Here is a 15,765-nt window from a genome sequence, read left to right as displayed (position 1 = left end):
GTCTTTCAGACAGCCTGTTTCTTTCATCCTGTATCATTCTTTTGTTAGTTGGGGCACGAGAATATGAACTCCTGCTCCCGGAAGGCTGTGCTGTGAGTCACATAAGCTCTTGGACTCAGTCCTCTGCCAGTTGAAGACATTTGCTCGGTATTGGTTGACTAACTGTGAAGAAAGATGCTTTGGGCTGTGGAGCTTTGTAGGGGAAATAGTGTCGAGGGGCCATTTTAAAAAAAAATTTTTTTTAACGTTTATTTATTTTTGAGACAGAGAGAGACAGAGCATGAAGAGGGGAGGGGCAGAGAGAGAGGGAGACACAGAATCTGAAACAGGCTCCAGGCTCTGAGCCGTCAGCACAGAGCCTGACGCGGGGCTCGAACTCACCGACCGTGAGATCGTGACCTGAGCCGAAGTCGGACGCTTAACTGACCAAGCCACCCAGGCGCCCCTCGAGGGGCCATTTTTTCCCCCTCATTTCATGTCCCATGACATTTCCAGGGCGGGTCATATGCCGCAGTCATGATGAAGTTGTGCCCAGGAGCTCACGTTTGGATGACAAAGGGAGTTTAGGCTGAAGACTGGGAATTATCCCGGAAGCTGCTAGTGATGGAAGCCAGTTGCTGTCTTCTAAATTATCCTGATAAAAGAGACTTTTTGCTGGATTTTGTTGCTGGAAATCAGCGAGCTGGGGGAACGTGGATGGAAAGATTTGAAGAATAAGCGTAGACGCCTGGCTTACTGGATCTCTTAATCTATATAGAGCTGTGTGATAGCCAAGGCCTAGATCAGAATATTCTTTTTTTTAATGTTTGTTTATTTATTTATTTAGAGAAAAATCGTGAGCAGGGGAGGGGCAGGGAGGGAGAGAGGGAGAGAGAGAACCCAAAGCAGGCTCCGTGCTGTCCGCACGGAGCCCGACATGGGACTGGATCCCACGAACCGTGAGACCGTGACCTGAGCCGAAACCAAGAGCTGGACGCTCAGTTGACTGAGCCACCCAGGTGCCTCCAGAATACATATTTTCCTTTCAAATTCCAGAGTGAAAGCGTAAGTCAGTGCGTTTCCTCAACCCACTGCAAATCTCCATAGCAACGGAAAATGCCAGGCCTCGCAGGTATGAACGGTGAGGAGCCATTGACAGCTGTGAGAAACACTACCCAGCTGCCACGACTCTTCTCAGAAAAACCTGCTGTTCTTGCCCCAGTGTCTACCTCCATGGGAACGTGTTCGGAGCACGAGCGAAATGGAAAAATCCTCGTATTAAGATCCCGGTGCTATGACCCGAACAGAGGACTCCAGGCGACTTTCCAGGTGAGGGTGGGTGCCCAGCCCGTAGCTCTCCGGTGGTTAAGTCCTCAGGGCAGCACTGAGAGAATCCCTCGGGTGTTGGCATTCATGGTCACGGGCACGTAGCCACGCTTCCTGCTCGACGCGGGGCTTCCTTTCACACGGCGTGAAATTAAGGACCACAGACACCTACTTCCCTACATTTGAGGGATGCGCTTCCAGCAGAAAATTGGTGTCTTCTTTTTGCTCCAAGAAGGACTCATCTGTAGAATTTCAAGCCTCTTTTAACTCTTTGTCCCAAACAAGAGACGGATCCCACTGTGACTCCACAGGAGACCAGTGAAAGCCCAGAGCAGAGGAGGTGATGTGCACCTTGGAATGGGGGCTCTCTGAGTCCCAGGTTCTGCACTTTGCTGAGATTTGACTTCCCCAAAAAACCTATTTTCTTTTGCAGGAAATCCTCCGTATCTGTCTTCACACTGACCTGAAAATGTAAGACGAGTGGAGGAGTCCACACCAGCCTCGCACGTGCCGTTTAGACACGGCGTCTCCTGTGCTGTCCTCCCCTTTGGTGGGCACCCCCATTTGTCACCCCGTTGGACTCCTCCTGCCACCACGTGGCCGTCAGCTCCACGCCCAGATCTGCCTTTTGTGCTCTTTTGACAGTGAAACTGTCATGCTCTCTGCAAAGCTGGAGTTGAAGACGCAATCTGTAATAACAGTTCGTCAAAACTCGTTTTCTTGGTCTATTGGTTGTATTTTAATACAAAAAGATTTACTCACTTATTTGTTCTCTGGGATTCGTTTTAAAAATATTCTTTTGTTTTTTATTTATGTAGTTATGTACTCATGTAAGTATGTATTTATTTGAGAAAGAGAGAGAGAGAGAGAGAGAGAGAGCACGAGCGGGGGAGAAGGGCAGAGGGAGAGAGAAAATTCCAAGCGGGATCATGAGCTGAGCCGAGATCAAGAGTCAGGCACGCGACCGACGGAGCCACCCAGGGGCCCCTCCCTGGGATTCTTGTATCTCGTTCTCTCTGCGCCTAAGTGAGGCCTGGCGAGCAAAGCAGGTGAAGCAGGTGTCTTGGGAAGGTGCCTCCCAGGTCTTGGGTGACGTCTTTATCGTTTAGCGTGGATTCCCATCCCATCCTTCCCTTCCCCTCCGTTCCTCTCCCAGACAGGAATGATGGAGATTCATATGCCTCCCCACTTCCCTGCTTCACTCTCTTTCTTCCTTTCTTCCAAGGAATAAGTGCCTTCTTAGGCTCCATGGCTCCCCTAGGGTGGAGGGAAGGAGTCTCTGTAAGTAGAGTTATTCCCATCCTGTCTCACACCCTCACTCGAATGTTCCCATGACACACGTTTTATTTCAAGGACTCTCCCTCTCCGCGTCCGCCACAGACCTTTCCCAGAGCCGGTGCCGTGGGTGATCTCCTTCACCAAATGCTTTGGGGGTGGCTGGGAAGCCTTTGCAGGGTGGCCGTCTGATCTTGTCACTGAAGTAGGTGCCCTGCTGACTGTGGCTCCTGCTGTTGTGTGAGAGATGCTAAGCGGGGTTTATTTTATTTTATTTTATTTTATTTTATTTTATTTTAATTTCCTTCTTTCTTAAAAACTGACAATTTTCTCCAACTCGCCCGAGATTTAATTTGAACTCCCTGATCCTTTACATGTTTTGACATTTTAGAAATCAAAACGTCAGTGAGATGATCTCCTAGCAGAGTCTGAGCAGATATCACACAGACTTTACCCAAACAGTGATTACTCCTGCCTGTCTGTTCTCTGTTGACGGTGAGGGGTTGGAAGACAGGTTCAGCCTTGAGACAGGGTGGGGGAGGAATCAGAACCCAGTTTCTGTCTGGCTGTGTTCAGAGGAAGCCATCTGCTTTCTCTGCCTCAGTCTCTCTGTATAATAATCATAGAAGTCCCTTTCTTTTTTAAAAAAATTTTTTTAATGTTTTTCTTTATTTTTGAAGGAGAGAGAGAGACAGAGCATGAGTGGGGGAGGAGCAGAGAGAGAGGAAGACACAGAATTCGAAGCAGGCTCCGGGCTCTGAGCTGTCAGCGCTGAGCCCGATGCGGGGCTCGAACTCACAAACTGTGAGATCATGACCTGAGCCGAAGTCCAACACTTCACCGACTGAGCCACCCGGGCGCCCCATAAAAGTCCCTTTCTGAGTGTATGTTTGCTCCATGCCCATTTGTCACAGAACAGCAAGTCTTGTCCTTTTGTGATGTTTATTATTTTGTTTTATTTTATTTCATTATTTTACTTTGTCATGACAAATGCCCTCCTTAATCTCCATCACCTACTTCACCCACATCCCCTCTGGTAACCACCAATTTGTTCTCTACAGTTAAGAGTCTGTTTCTTGGTTTGTCTCTCTGTCTCTCTCTTTCCACCACCCCCCCCCCTTTGCTTTTTTGTTTTGCTTCTTAAATTCCATATATGAGTGAAATAATATGGTCTTCATCTTTCTCTGACTGGCTTATTTCACTTAGCATTATATTCTGGCTCTGTGCGTGTTGTTGCAAATGGCTAGATTGCATTCTTTTTTTATGGCTGAGTAATATTCCATTGTATATAGATACTACATCCTTTTTTAAGTTTATTTTTGAGAGAGAGAGTGAGAGAGAGAGAGAGAGAGAGCACGCATGTGTGTGAATGGGGGAGGGGCAGGGAGAGAGGAAGAGAGAGAATCCCAAGCAGGCTTCCTGGGGTCAGCACAGAACCCAACTCGAGGCCCCATCCCATGAGCTGCGACATCGTGACCTGAGCCGAAATCAAGAATCAGATGCTTAACCGATTGAGCCACCCAGGCATCCCTCCACCTTTAACTTTTTGAGGAATATCCACTCTGTTTTCCACAGGGGGCTGCACCAGTTTGCATTCCCACTGACGGTGCGTGGGGTTTCCTTTTTCTCTGCAGTCTCGCCAACACCTGTTATTTCTTGTGTTGATTTTAGCCGTTCTGACAGGCGTGAGATGATATCTCATTGTAGTTCTGACTGCATTCCCCTGATGGTTAGTGACGTTGAGCAACTTTTCGTGTGTGTGTTGGCCATCTGGATATCTTCTTTGAAGAAATGTCTGTTCATGTCTTCTGCCCAGTTTTCAATGGTGTCATTCGATTTTTGGGTGTGGAGCTGTATCAGTTCTTTGTATGTTTCCAATACTCACCCTTTATCAAATTTATCACTTGAAAATATCTCCTCCCATTCAGTAGATTGTCTTTTAATTGTGTTGATTGTTTCCTTCGCTGTTCAGACACTTTTTATCTTGATGGAGTCCCCATAGTTTATCTTTGTTTTTGTTTCCTTTGCCTCAGGAGACATATCTAGAAAAATGCTGCTATGGCTGATGTCTGAGACATTACCGCCTGGGCTCTCTTCTAGGGTTTTTAATGGTTTCGGGTCTCACATTTAGGTCTTTAATGCATTTTGAATTTATTCTTGTGTATGGTGTAAGAAAGTGGTCCAGTTTCATTCTTTTGCACGTAGCTGTCCAGCTCTCCCAACACCATTTGTTGAGGAGACTGTTTTTTTTACCCATTGGATATTCTTTCCTGCTTTGTCGAAGATTAATTGGCCATATAATTATGGGTTATTTCTGGGCTTTCTGTTCTATACCATTGATCTATGTGTCTCTTTTTAGGCCAGTACCATACTGTTTTAATTACTTCCAATTTGTAATATAACTTGAAATCTGGGATCGTGATACCTCTAGTTTTGTTTTTCTTTTTCAAGATTGCTTTGGCTACTGGAGGTCTTTTATGGTTACATGCAAATTTTAGGACTGTTCTATTTCTGTGAAAAACGCTGTTGGTGTTTTGATAGAGACTGCATTAAATCTGTACATTATTTTGGGCGGTATAGATAGTTGAACAATATTTGTTCTCCCAATCTACGAGCACGGAATATCCTTCCATTTCTTTGTATTGCATTGAATTTCTTTCATCAGCGCTATAGTTTTCAGAGTACAGGTCTGTTACCTCTGGTTAAGTTTATTCCTAGATAGTTTGTTCTTGGTGCAACTGTAAACGGGATTGTTTTCTTAATTTCACATTCTGCCAGTTCATTATTAGTGGATAGGAACATAACAGATTTCTGTACGTTGATTTTGTATCCTGGGACCTCACTGAATTCATTCATCAGCTCTAGCAGTTTTTGGGGAGTCTCTCAGGTTTTCTATACATAGTATCATGTCACCTGCAAATAGCGAACGCTTGACTTCTTCCTTGCTGATTTCGGTGCCTTTTATCTCTTTCTGTTGGCTGCTTGCTGTGGCTAGGACTTCCAATACTATGTTGGACAAAAGTGGCAAGAGTGGACATCCTGGTCTTTTTCTTGATCTTAAGGGAAACGCTCTCAGTTTTTCACCTTTGAGGCTGGTGTTGGCTATGGGTATTTTACATAAGGCCTTTATTACGTGGAGATGTGTTCTCTCTAGACCTGCTTTGCAGAGGTATTTTTTTTTTTAATCATGAATGGATATTGTACTTTGTCAAATGCTTTTCTGCATCTATCGAAATGATCATATAGTTTTATCCTTTCTCTTATTGATGTGACGTATCACGTTGATTATTTTGCAAATACTGAACCACCCTTTCATCCCAGGAATAAATCCCACTTGATTGTGGGGTGTATTATTTTTTAAATATATTGTTGCATTCAGTTGGCTAATATCTTGTTGAGGATTTTTTTTTACCTATATTCATGAAAGATATTGGCCTGTAGTTCTCTTTTTTGCTGGTGTCTTTATCTGGTTTTGGTATCAGGATGATCTCTGGCCTCAAATGAACTTGGAAGTTTTCCTTCCTCTGGTGTTTAAGAATAGGTGTTGGGGCGCCTGGGGGGCTCAGTCGGTGAAGCGTCCGACTTTGGCTCAGGTCATGATCGCACGGTCTGTGAGTTTGAGCCCTGTGTCAGGCTCTGTGTTGACCGCTCAGAGTCTGGAGCCTGCTTCGGATTCTGTGTCTCCCCCTCTCTCTGCCCCTCTCCTGTTCATGCTCTGTCTCCGTTTCTCAACAATAAACAAACATTTAAAAAATTTTAAAAGAACACGTGCTAACTCTTCTTTAAATGTTTGGTCGAATTTGCCTGTGAAGCCATCTGGTCCTGAATTTCTGTTTTTTGGGGGAGGTTTTTGATTACTGATTCAGTTTCACTGCTGGTTAGCAAGTTCTTTCTTGCCCTCTGAAACATCTCTCTGAGATAAAGGCAAAGTCTAGAGAGTCAGTAAAGAAAATTAGGGGTGCTGATAACTTTCTCTGCCTTGATTCAGAGGCCCTTAATTTCCCATCATTGTCAGAAACTGTTTTTTTTTATTTTTTTTTTAATTTTTTTTTTCAACGTTTTATTTATTTTTGGGACAGAGAGAGACAGAGCATGAACGGGGGAGGAGCAGAGAGAGAGGGAGACACAGAATCGGAAACAGGCTCCAGGCTCTGAGCCATCAGCCCAGAGCCCGACGCGGGGCTCGAACTCACGGATCGCGAGATCGCGACCTGGCTGAAGTCGGACGCCCAACCGACTGCGCCACCCAGGCGCCCCTGTCAGAAACTGTTTTGAGGCACTTGTCTGCAGCGGGCTCTGAGCTACCTGTCCCCCTCATTTCTCCTGCACAATGTGCCACTGGGCTTTGGGAAAGCCTTTTCTGGGTTTTTCTTTCTCCTCTTGTAAAATGGGCACGTGGATCTTTACCTGCCCTACCGCATAAAGCTGTTATTAGGTTACCTGGAATGCGCTCCAGTGCTCTGAGCTTTTTACAAAAAAATTTTTTTCCCTGTTTTCCTGTCGTACAAATTCTTGTGGGCTTGATACAAAAAAAAAAAAAAAAAAATGCATTCCCTCAGACATTTGCATTCAGTATTACTGAGCCCTTTGAAGCAGCCGTCAGCCTCACATAGCATGCGAAGATGCTTCTGGTGGTGTGGAAAATACCACCTTGGAAGCCGGAGAAATAAATGTCGGCATCAAGGGCATTGTTGTTGTTTTTAAGGAGAGAAAAATCTGTCCGTCGTGTGCTGCAAATAAACACCAGTAAGGTGACAATTTGTCACAAGAGGATTGATCACATTTAGTTACAGTATCCTGTACGGGGAGTCAAGATCCACATGCTTAGGGCTGCGGCACAGCATTTGGAACCCTGGAGGAGAAGTCAGGGTCTACAGACGTGATCGTGACAGTATTTACAGAGTAAAGGCAAGGCAAGACATGCTAGGGGTGTGTGTGTGTGTGTGTGTGTGTGTGTGTGTGTGTGTGTGTGATTTTTTTCTTTAGTCTTCCCAAGGAATAACGAATTCACTAATAAACCTATTACACAACCAATCCGAATGAGTACGTACCTGCTGATACAAATTAGCAACAATAGTTGTTTACCTGTGTCTAGACCTTTACAGGTTACAAAGCATCTCAGTGTTTCTGCCAACAATTGAGTACACGAGAATTGATTTACGCGGTGATTTTTACCAATAGCCTAGTGGTCCTCACTCAGCCTTAGATACTCCAGAAGTGCTCTTGGTCTCTCTCTCTGTTTTTTTTTTTTAATTTTATTTTTTATTTTTTAAAATTTACATCCAAATTAGTTAGCATAGAGTGCAACCATGATTTCAGGAGTAGATTCCTTAGTGCCCCTGACCCATTTAGCCCATCCCCCCTCCCACAACCCCTCCAGTAACCCTGTTTGTCCTCCATATTTAAGAGTCTCTTCTATTTTGTCCCCCTCCCTGTTTTTATATTATTTTTGTTTCCCTTCCCTTATGTTCATCTGTTTTGTCTCTTAAAGTCCTCATATGAGTGAAGTCATATGATATTTGTCTTTATCTGACTAATTTCACTTAGCATAATACCCTCCAGTTCCATCCACGTAGTTGCAAATGGCAAGATTTCATTCTTTTTGCTTGCCGAGTAATACTCCATTGGATATATAAACCACATCTTCTTTATCCATTCACCCATCAATGGACATTTGGGCTACTTCCATACTTTGGCTATTGTGGATGGTGCTGCTATAAACCTGGGCGTGCATGTGTCCCTTCGAAACAGCACACCTGTATCCTTTGGATAAATGCCTAGTAGTGCCATTGCTGGGTCGTAGGGTAGTTCTATTTTTAGTTTTTTGAGGAACCTCCATACTGTTTTCCATGGTGGCTGCACCAGCTTGCATTCCCATGGTCTCTATCTCTGTTGACTCAAACCTTTCCAGAAGAATATTGGACTAGCTTTCAAAGTTCCCAGTTGTCTCATGATTGTAAAGCCTGCATTTCTGACAACCCTGGAGTCAGTTCAGAATTAAACCCGGCTGCTGTATCTCTCTTCCGACACAGGATGTGGAAAGCTATCTGGCTGCAGGCAGGACCTTGCACTTGCCCATGTGTTTGGGCCCTGAGTATATACCGAGTTTCCAGCTAGCGATGAGGCATCCCTCTGTGGACGTGTTCAAAGACAGGTATGCTATCCGCTTAGAGGTGATTACAGACAGGTATGAAAGATTGTCCTAGAGAACTATTTTATTATACAGCTTGACTGGCTGCCCATCAACCTGTTCTCTTCCTAGGTGTCAAACCAAATACCCTTCCCAACCTCCCTCGAGGCTTTCAACTTCTTTTTTATGAAGTCATTGAGATTTCTGTGTTTATTTGTTTTAGCAGCTAGCAGTTATTACCTTGCCTAATATGATAACCTTTAAGGTTCCATCTAATCCTGAGATTCTTGGATTCTAAATCTTGAGAGACAGCACTGTGTTATGATTACCTGTCCCTCTCTCACCACTTACAATTGATCCTTCCTGTGTTTTCTCTCCTTCTGGTTTTCCACAGGATTTCCATTCCTTTTTTTTTTTTTTTAAGTTTGTTTATTTATTTTGAGAGAGACAGAGACAGCGCAAGTGGGAGAGGGGCAGAGAGAGAGGGAGAGAGAGAAAATCCCAAGCAGGCTCTGTGCTGCCAGCACAGAGCCCAATGTGGGGCTCGAACTCACAAAACTGTGAGATCATGACCTGAGCCAAAACCAAGAGTCAGATGCTTAACCGACTGAGCCACCCAGGCGCCCCCTCTATTACTTTTGATCCTTATTGGGCTTTGGATTCACTCATGGGCAGGGAACTGGCTAGTGTTAGTAACTGGGCTCAAAAGCAAGCATGCTTCCTGGACACATTCAGCCTGCTGCTGGGTAGGCTGAGTACATGAGGCAAAGCCATGCATGGAAACAAGGGTGACACAGCCCCAGGATGTGGTAATGACAGATGACATTGGACCTGATGTGAAGATGGGGCAAGGGTGGTGGAATCAGTGGGACCACGGTGCCTGCCACAGGAGGCACCTGCAGACGCCCGCTGGCCTCTGCTTTCCCGAACAACACCACTGAAGCGGAGTTCTAGGGGCTCCTGGGGGGCTCAGTCGGTTGGGTGGCCGGCTTCGGCTCAGGTCATGATCTCGCGGTCAGTGAGTTCGAGCCCCGCGTCAGGCTCTGTGCTGACAGCTCGGAGCCTGGAGCCTGCTTCGGATTCTGTGTCTCCCTCTCTCTCTGCCCACCCCCCCCCCCACCGGCCCACTCACACTCTGTGTCTCTCTCTTTCTCTCAAAAATAAATAGCCATTAAAAAAATTTTTTTTTGAAGCAGAGTTCTAGTTCCCTACACATCCACTTGCTGAGAAGCCAAGTAAGCAAGCGCTAACTGACTGTATCGTTCCCTCCGGCGTTTCCAAGTGGGTCCCTAATACCTTGTACAATCGTTAACTAATTAATAGAAGTGGAAGGTTCAGAACTTGGGAGAAGGACTTAATGAAAATTGTTTTGAATGGTAACTAATTATTGATAAGCCAAGGGAATCCGATCTAATTAGCATGAACCTCTTCCTGAGAAATCGGGTGTTGGGGTTTAGAACCAGTTTGAGGAGGGCTAGCTTTCCAAGGGAAAATCATCTCAAAGTGCGTTTTGATGAAAATTTCTGTTTTTGTTTTGCAGCCTTTAAAAAAATCATCATCATCATCATCATCATCATCATCATCATCATCAGATTTAGAATCTGAATGAAGGTGAGCATTCTGGCTTAAGAGATGGAAACCCTTGACCAACACCCCGATTCTTATTTTTAACGTATAGAATAGAGTATGATGAATAAGCCTGCTCAGCCTTTCATCCAGGGTGGTGTGTGTGTGTGTGTGTGTGTGTGTGTGTGAGGGAGAGGGAGGGAGGGAGAGATTTTATTTAAGACTTAGATACAATCATTTTTAATCACATAATATTTGTCAGTTACCCAATCAACACGTGATCATGTTCTAATACACAAATATGAATACTGGAGTACTTTATTTAAAAGTGTGCATTATTGGGGCGCCTCGGTGGCTCAGTCAGTTAAGCGGCCGACTTTGGCTCAGGTCATGATCTCACAATCTGTGAGTTTGAGCCCCAGGTCAGGTTCTCTGCTGTCAGCTCAGAGCCTAGAGACTTCTTTGGACTCTGTGTCTCCCTCTCTTTCTGCCTCTCTCTCTCTCTCTCTCTCAAAAAGAAAGAAACATTAAAAAAAACTTTTAAGTGTGCATTGTTTGAGGGGTGTCTGGATGGCTCAGTTGGTTAAGCGTTTGACTCTTGGTTTTGGCTCAGGTCTCACGGTTTTTGAGTTTGAACCCCGTGTCGGGCTCTGGGCTGACAGTGTGGAACCTGCTTGGGATTCTGTCTCTGTCCCTCTCTGCCCTGGCTCTATCTTGCTCCCTCTCAAAATAAATAAATAAACTGAAGCACCTGGGTGGCTCAGTCGGTTAAGCACCGACTTCAGCTCAGGTCATGATCTCGCGGTTTGTGAGTTCGAGCGCCGCGTCGGGCTCTGTGCTGACGGCTCAGAGCCTGGAGCCTGCTTTGGATTCTGGGTCTCCCTCTCTCTCTCTGCCCCTCCCCCACTCAGGCTCTGTCTCTCTCTGTCTCTCAAAAATGAATAAACGCTAAAAAAATTTTTTAAATAAATAAACTTAAAAAAAAGTCTGTCTGCATTGTTCAAATATATTTATTCACCTGAAGCTTTTTAATAAAGTGCTTCCTATGTGGAATTCGATTATTTTAATTAGCCCTGAAGGTGAGGCAATTACTGGACTGTGACATATAGTATTTGAAGGTTTTTTCTCCCTCTTCATTTACTTTCTGATGTTGCATAAGCTACTCACAAATATCAGTTGCTGTTGACATCCAAACCAACAAATATATTTAGCACAACACAGCAGAGGCTGAAGCTTTTAATTAACCTTCAGGGACTGTTCTGAGATCATAGGTGTAAAAAGAAAAAAAAAATTAGAGGCAGGAAGTTCCCTGAGAAAGTAACACATCCATTTTCTCCTGACTTTGGGGCGTGTCACCACAGGGCAGGGCGACCTCTGACCCACCAATGTGAGGCGGGTCATGGGAAAAAAAACCCCATGCAATGACCCTGCCCTGCTAAGAACAGTAATATCCCCAAACTGTGTCAGCGTGATTAGTTTAGAATTCCAAAAACCCACAAGCCCCCCGCAAAGTTATGAGTTGTGCCACATTCCCTCCTTCTTTCTGACACCTTCTCTTCACTCGGGGTCCCTTCCTCCCCTGCCCCAGGACCTGGTGCCCCCTTGCTGCTCCCTCCCTTCCTGGGGTGTGAAGAGGGCGCCCCGCCCTTGCAGGCCGCCCATAACCCCTCCCCCTCCCTCCCCTCCCCGGGCCCAGGCCCACCTGTTGGCCCACCCGTCCCTTGCACACCATCTAGACTCCTCTGCCTGCCTGTGTCAGATGCAAAACAAACCACAAGGTAGGTTGAATGTGGAGAGCTTAATATGAAGATGTATTAACTACAACAGGGGAGGAGGTCACACGGAGGTAAAGAAACCCCTGCAAAACACCATAAGGCTAGTGGAGAGCACCGGTGGAAGAGCCGGGAAGGGGACCCCTCTCTTAGGCTGCGCTTCTGACGGCGCTGGAGAGGGTGCAGTCGCAACCTTCTGGGTGGGCAAGAAGGAGACACCCGTCTGCGGTGGAGGTGGGTGGAGGTTGGCAGGAGAGCTCACAGAAGGCAGAGGGGCGTCAGAAGCCTGCTCTCCAGCCGGGCAGTGCAAGGATTGGGGTGCTGGGTGCTACATCAGGAGCTCTGTGGCCAGGTGGTCACCATGGGCAACCAAGGGGCTGGGGCTGGATGGAGGCTGCTGGGTGTAGGACTGGGGCCAGCCACTGGGAGCCAGGCGGCCCCAGAGGAGACGAGACAGCAGCAGACGAGGAACCACAAAGAGAAGATCCTTCCTCCTGCTGGACCCAGAGCTCTGTGCTGACACAGCTTGCATTTGCTGCGAACGAGAGCTGCTTACAGCTCCTTTATCACAGAGCAGTTGAAGAAGCGAGGCGTTGAGGCTGAGAGCAACAGATCAACAGCCGGCCCCTGACCTTGACTGCTCCCCAGTCTGGCTTACGTGGCTTTACGAATTCTATTTCCCAGCACACACCCTCCAACTTTCAGTTTGGCTGCTTAATCGTCTCTGTCCAAGTGCTGATCTTTCTGGCCTAGGGGGAGTGTTCTTCCTTCTCTCTTCTGACCAAACTCTACCCATTCCGTAGGTCTGGCTCAAGACCCCGCCAGGCAGCCATGAACCGTCTCCTAACTATTCTGTTATAGGTCAGTCAGTTCTGCCACATCTGATTCTTGTCATTTCCTGATTACCTCCCCAGTAAGACTGTAAGCTCTTTGAGAACAAGGACATTGTCTCTCTGGCCCCATTTTCTTTTCTTTTTTTTTTTTTTTTTAATGTTTTATTTATTTTTGACAGAGAGAGAGAGAGACAGAGCATGAGCGGGGGAGGGTCAGAGAGAGAGGGAGACACAGAATCGGAAACAGGCTCCAGGCTCTGAGCCATCAGCACAGAGCCCGATGCGGGGCTCGAACTCACAGACTGCGAGATCATGACCTGAGCCGAAGTCGGACACTCAACCGACTGAGCCACCCAGGCGCCCCTCTGGCCCCATTTTCTATGGCGCCTGAAATAATGCCTTGTCCTCATAGACCCCTAATTGATATTATGCTGTGATTGATTGATGACCTGGAAATTTCAGGGTTGGGGATCTAGTCAGGGAATGCTTGGAGGTCTCTGGAAAAAAATTCAGCGTCCACTCCTTTCTGTCCTCATCCCCAAGACCCAGTCTGAGTGCTTATAAGAGATTGAGAGCCTCCTTGACATGCAGCCTTACTTCTTTTCTTCCTGGAATTAGGAAATACCATCATGGCAACCCACCCAGCTGCTAACAGCATGTAACTTCCTCGGTAATTCCGTGTACCGAGGGAAGGAGATGTAATGAGGTCACATTACAATGAAAATGATTTTTCATACTTTGACCTGAGTCTGGTTGCGAAAGAATGTCTTCCTCTCTTTATCGCTTTTAAGAAACAGAGTTGCTTTCATAATAGAGACTTATTTCTCAAGATGAAATACTAGAGATCATAAAGAGGTGGACAAAGAGAATGACCCGAGTGCTTTATAAGGGACACTTCATTGGATCGATGCTGTTTTGTCTTACTACTTTGTGTTTTCCCAAATGGCCAGTAAGTGATTCTCGAATCACTGTGATCTTAGCCTCAATAGCCAGGGCTAGGCTATATCAAAAGCTTTGGCCTGTGCAATGAGTCACTTGTTGTTTACCAAGCAAGACTCTTCTATCACTTTCCTTTTATATCCGAGCGCCATCTTCCCTGACTACCTCCTCCTACCATTAGACTGAGCTGATTTTCTTCTTTTGTATTTTCTTAGCATTAAAAAAAGAGAGAGAGAATACACATCACTACGTATGGTAATTGTTAGTTAATCCCTTGTCATTCTGGAATGTGCTCTCTTTAGCTACGTATCCCCAGGATGTAAACCAGTGACTTGCACATAGGAAATGCTCAATAAATATGACTTGAATGAACGGATGGTTGGTTGAATGATGAAGCAGTCTTGCTGCTTTGGGTGGCAAACATCAATCACCCAATTTGACCTCTTTTAACCAGATAAGAACATTTTTCAGCTCGTATAGTCAGGAAGATCAAAGGGTACGGCTTCTGGCTTCAGGTAGGAGTGGACCCAGGGATTCAAATTCTGTCATCAGGACTCTTTCCTTCTTTCAGTATATCTTGGTTTCTGCTGACATCCAAATTTACCTCATTCTCAATGAAGATCTCTCCATACGGCCTGCCTAAATAAATAAACAAACACGTAAACAAATCCACTGAAGGTTCTAGCTCAGGGTTTCTCACTGTGGAGGTATTGACAGTTTGGAACTGGTAATCCTTTGTCGTGTGGGACTCTCCCATGCATTGCGGGACAGTTACCACCTCTAGCTTCCAGCCGTCAAATGACACGAGGGATTCCATAAAATGTGACCTATTAAATATGTCCCCCCTTTCCCACTTTTCCTTAGGGAGATAATAGAGCCTCTGGTTGAGATTCCAAAGAAGATGGCTTGACTCCCTGTCACCTGTTTTCCATATTAGTTCTTGAGAAGGATTCTGATTGGCTCTGCTTAGGTTGTGTTTCTTCCCCTGGACCAATCACGGTGTTTGATGTATTGAGGAGTTTGCTATAATCTGATTGGCCAAGACATTAGTTACCTACTGGTGCACAGCAAATTATTCCAACCCTTAGCAGCTTCAAGCATTTGTTATCTCAAGTGATTTCGGTGGGACAGGAATCTGGGAGCAGCTTGGTAGTGTGGTTCTGACTCTGGGCCTCTCACAAGGAGGCAGTCAAGCTGTTGTCTTCCCAAGGCTCTTGGGGGGTTGGAGGATCCACTTCCAAGGGCACCCATGCGGTTGCTTGTAGGCCTCAGTTTCTTACTGGCTGTGGGCTCGCTGACCGAATGGCCTCTCCTTAGGCTGCATGAATGTCCTTTCCAAAGACAGCTGGTTTCACAGAGTGACTGATTGGAGAAAGAAGAGGGGAGGAAAGGAAGGGAGGGGAGGGGACAGGGAGGGAGGGGAGGGGAGAGCCCAGTATCACACCGCAGTCTTTTATAACCTAATCTTGGGACTGACACACCATCCTTTCTGCCCTATTCTGTTGGTCACACAGACCAGCTCTGGTACGCCGTGCCTGAGCCTACACCAGGGTATGAGCCCAGGAAGCAGGATCATTGGAGACCATTTGGAAGCTGCCTTCCTCTTCCTCAGACAACGAGGGTGCAGGGTGCGGACCACGCTCATTCCTGTGCCTGGAAGGCAGGATGACAGGAATGCCAGCCCTGGGGGATAGCTCAGCAGGCCGGGAGCTGCATTTCCCAAAAGGAAGTCCTGCGGTGTAAACAAAAAGTAGATAGATAGCTGCTACAAATGAATATTTAAATTCCCTGCGTCACCAACTCACTCAAGGCCGCACTGGGGCAGGTCTGGTGAAAACAGGGCTATGAATTATTTCTCTCTATCTCTAGATCACCCCTTGTCCCTTAAGAACATTTTTTTTTGCTGCTGCGGACTGATGTTTCCCGGTCAGCATTTATTTACGCG

General features: G+C 46.1%; 1 protein-coding gene across 3 annotated transcripts in view; it reads left to right on the top strand.

The window, feature by feature from the left end:
* RNF182 (ring finger protein 182) overlaps positions 1-15,765 on the top strand; it is a 128,121-nt gene that overhangs the window by 89,881 nt on the left and 22,475 nt on the right. For 2 of the 3 annotated variants that reach the window (XR_015251057.1, XR_015251055.1), the window contains exons 1-3: positions 2,504-3,464; positions 8,613-8,734; positions 10,251-10,321. The gene's annotated coding sequence lies outside the window, so the exon portion shown is untranslated. Of the gene's footprint in view, positions 1-2,503; positions 3,465-8,612; positions 8,735-10,250; positions 10,322-15,765 lie in introns of those variants that run through there. The other variant, XR_015251056.1, reaches the window with a different exon arrangement.

This window comes from Puma concolor, chromosome B2 (assembly GCF_028749965.1).
Source record: "Puma concolor isolate L17-30 chromosome B2, mPumCon1.1.hap2, whole genome shotgun sequence".
NCBI classification, from domain to species: Eukaryota; Metazoa; Chordata; class Mammalia; order Carnivora; family Felidae; genus Puma; species Puma concolor.
This window is presented reverse-complemented; position numbering and strand designations above follow the sequence as displayed.